The sequence below is a fragment of the Suricata suricatta genome, chromosome 7 (assembly GCF_006229205.1).
Source record: "Suricata suricatta isolate VVHF042 chromosome 7, meerkat_22Aug2017_6uvM2_HiC, whole genome shotgun sequence".
Lineage (NCBI taxonomy): Eukaryota > Metazoa > Chordata > Mammalia > Carnivora > Herpestidae > Suricata > Suricata suricatta.
The window spans coordinates 20,768,618-20,772,309 of NC_043706.1; positions in this window are offsets into that span (position 1 = coordinate 20,768,618).

Genomic DNA, 3,692 nt, shown 5'->3' on the forward strand with positions numbered 1-3,692 from the left:
AAAAAGAAAGTGGCTGGCTGAGGTAAGGACTCATACCTAGTGTTGTTTGGAAATATAAGAGGATGAATTTTTAGAAAATAAAGACTTGGATTAGTAGGGAAGTGATAACCAATTTCTCCCATGAATCCTTCTACAGCAATTTGCAAATCCTTGATGTTTTGCAATAAGGTGTTTAATTGGTCTCTAGTGTAAGGATCAATTATAAGGGCCACATCGCGACCAAACAACTTTTTTAGTAGTAGCTGGGAGATGAATGCATTCTAAGGGACCATCCTGCCAAAGACACCCAGTAGGGCTGTGTTTGGCAGGGAAGGAATTCAAGACCAAGGGTTTTGATACTCCACCCTGGATAAAGTTTGATGATTGATGGCCTCTTCGCCCTTACACAACGCCTGTTCAGCTTCCTAAGTGAGACTCCGTGGAGATTTGGGATCGGGATCTCCTTGAAGGATGTCAAAAAGAGGCCTTAGATCTGAACTAGGAACTTTTAGATAGGGCTGAATCCAATTCATGTCCCCTAAACGTTTTTGAAGATCATTCAGGGAGACTAAATGGTCTTTTCTTAGTTGTGAAGGTTGAGGGGTCACTGCTGGAGTGTTAAGTATCCTGCCCAAGTAAGTAAAGGGCTGTTCCTCTTGAATCTTCTCTGGGGCTACTGGTCTGCCAAATTGGAGCAGGGAACCTACAGATTCCATTAGGATTTCGTGCAGCACTGTTCAAGCAGGTTCAGCTAAAAGTATGTCATCCATAGAATGAATGAGGTAGAGGCCATTGTAAGCCTGTCTGATCGGTTCAAGGGCCAGATTTACAAAATTTGGACAAAGTGTAAGGATATTTTTCATTCTCTGTTGTGAGACCGACTGTACGGCTGAGGGATGTTGCCCCAATTAGTGCTGTGGCCGGGAGCTGGCCCCTCAATCTGTACCCGTTTCCGAGATTTTTGGAGATTGGTCCCCAGTGGTTGGTCATTTTTGTGAACTTTCGATTTCCAATCTTTGGCCCAGTGAAAGTCCTTTTGAACCTAGGGCACAGTGTTCTGAGCACGTTGTTATTATAGATCAGCTGAGGAACAGGGGTGCTTGGCAGGGAGGTATCTGCTTTTCACTTAGGGCAGTCTCTACTGAAAGGCCCCACTTTCCCACAAGAATAGCGATTAGACCTCGAGGAGGGGTTTTCACTCTTTGTACCTCCTGACTGCCTTAAGGACCTGACACATTAAGGGTCTGTTTCTCCCATTGAAGCTGCTGTGGTAGCCACGCCCTGGATAAAGGCTGGACTTACATCTTCAAATTGATTGACATGATCACTTAAGGTGCCTGTTTTTCCTATAGGCCATAAAAAGGACTGGCAGGCAGAAGAGGCATTTTCAAATGCTAGTAGTTTAATGAGAATGTCCACGGCCTCATCATTAGTTATCACTCTAACAGCTTGTAGGAGTCTAGATAAATATCCTCAGAGCTTTCATCTGAACGTTGTCTGATTTCTCCCAAAGTAGCAGCCCTGCCTGTTGCGACCGGCAAAGTTCTCCATGCATGATAGGCACAATCAGTGACCCGTTGGAGGTGTCCTGGTCAAGATATATCTGAGCTTGAGCAGTGTCCAAACGACCCTCGCCCAGAAGGTTATCAAGAGCATTGTCTCTCCTATTCGACCTTTTGTTTACTGCTGCTCTTTTCCTAGTTAGCTCATCATATTCTGCTTTCCATAGCAGATATTGGCCTCCTGACAGGCATGCTTCTGCAACCTGAGTCCAGTCCTAAGGCATCATCCAACGGGACATTGGGGCCTCTAGCAATGTGAATGTATAGGGCGCAGGTGGTGTATATTCAGCAGAGGCAGTTTTTAGTTCCTTAACAATCTTATAGGGAAGAGGTCCCGAAGAAGGGTCCTCATCAATTTCTCCCTTAAGCGCAACAGGGACGCAGCAAACAAAATCTGTATTGCCTTTCTGCCTCTCTAACAGCTGCTCTGAGCCCTACCCCTTTTGAAAGTGGCATGGGAGAAAGAGGCCCAGATGGAGGCAATGTCCCTGTCCTCTGAAAGGGAAAAGCCCAATTGTCGGATGTTAAGTTTGAAACCTTTATAGTGGTGGAGTGGCGGACAGTCCCTGAGTCTACCTTGTTATCATTTGGAGGGGCTGTGGGCTTGAAGATTCCCAAAGCCTCTGTGGAGGGGGTCTAGCGCCTTCTTTCTAAGGGTCAATAGAGGAAGAACTTCGACTGGGACCTTTCGAGGTCCTTGTGAAATATAACATTGTCTAATATCGTCCTCAACCTGATTCCAGATATCTATGCTGACAGTTCTGTCTTCGTGGAACCAGGGGCACTGTTTTTGAACAAAATGTAAAAATTGAGCAATTGGTTGAGGGCATACCTTTATTATGTCTATTAAGAGTCTCCTTTCCTTAGACATTTTTTTGCCCATACCGCCTCAAAAATTGTTCTTTACTTCTCCACCAACTCACCGCACTTCTCTTACATAAAGGGGTCTGTGGCATCCTATGACGGAAGTCTAACCATCCGTCTAATCCAGTGGGAAAGACTTAGTTAAAAGAGAAGGGCTTTGCTTCAGGTCCCTGTTCAGGCGCCACTTGCCAGAGTCATGTTCTAGCTGGTCCAGGGGTCCCTGAAGGATGGACAGTGTCTGGGAGAGAGCGATGAGAGAGCCTTGAGATTCCTTCTGATCACCAGGCAGGCATCTCTACTTTGAGACTCAGCTTTACTTATGGTTAAGGGTATGGGGAACAGCATAGAAGTGGCCTTTGCCTTAGAAAATGATTTCTGATGACGAATTTCTTTGATATGTAAACATTTGACAGAACACAGATTTGCAGAAAACTAATGTATAGCCTTTATTAATAGTGATTGATGTATGTGATTTAGATGCTTATCATACAAAAAAAAAAGAAGATATCTGTAGCATTCAAATACAAGACAATGTTTTCAGCATAGCAAAGGCAGAAGGTAGGTCTTAGTGAGCGGGGATCAATAGCCTGTCTACTTAAGGGGAAGCATAAGAAAAACAGGATTCTCAGGAAAGGAGATGTTTGCTCCCATAATCACAAAAGAAGGTCCTACAGTGAGCTCCTTCATAGGCTGCAATCAGCATTAAGGGCTAGAAGAAGGGGACAAGTCACTCTCCATACCAATCAACAAGGTACATAGGGGGGTCGGTGCTGAAGAAAAAACAATTGAGGGGGGATGAATATCAGTTATCTTCTGACAGCAGGAGGCCTTGCAAACCGTGTTCACTCACAAGTGTTCTCAACTAGTGAGTTCAGAATGGCTCCCGACAACAAAGCACATATTGAAATTAATTATAACTTTGCAAAAACCCATCCACTAACTCTTCCGAACCAGAAGAGGACATATGTTTTCTATGTGTTAACTTTATATTATTCCCTACAAGTATTTTGGTGTAATGTCTCAAAAGAATGACTGATGTGCTGCTGTCCATTTTGATGTCTGTAATCTTATTGACATTTGACATTCAATTTAATACTTCTGTAAATCTATCTTCCCAGTTACTTTCCTATATGCACTGTCTGCTGTTTGCTTAAGTGTAATTTAAAATGATGGTCTTTCCTCATTCATTACATGTCTAGGGTTTGCATCAAGAGTGCATTTTGAGACATCGAGCAAGGATTGAATTCTAGGTAAAGGGGAGGCCTCTTTCTTTCCATTTCCGTTTTG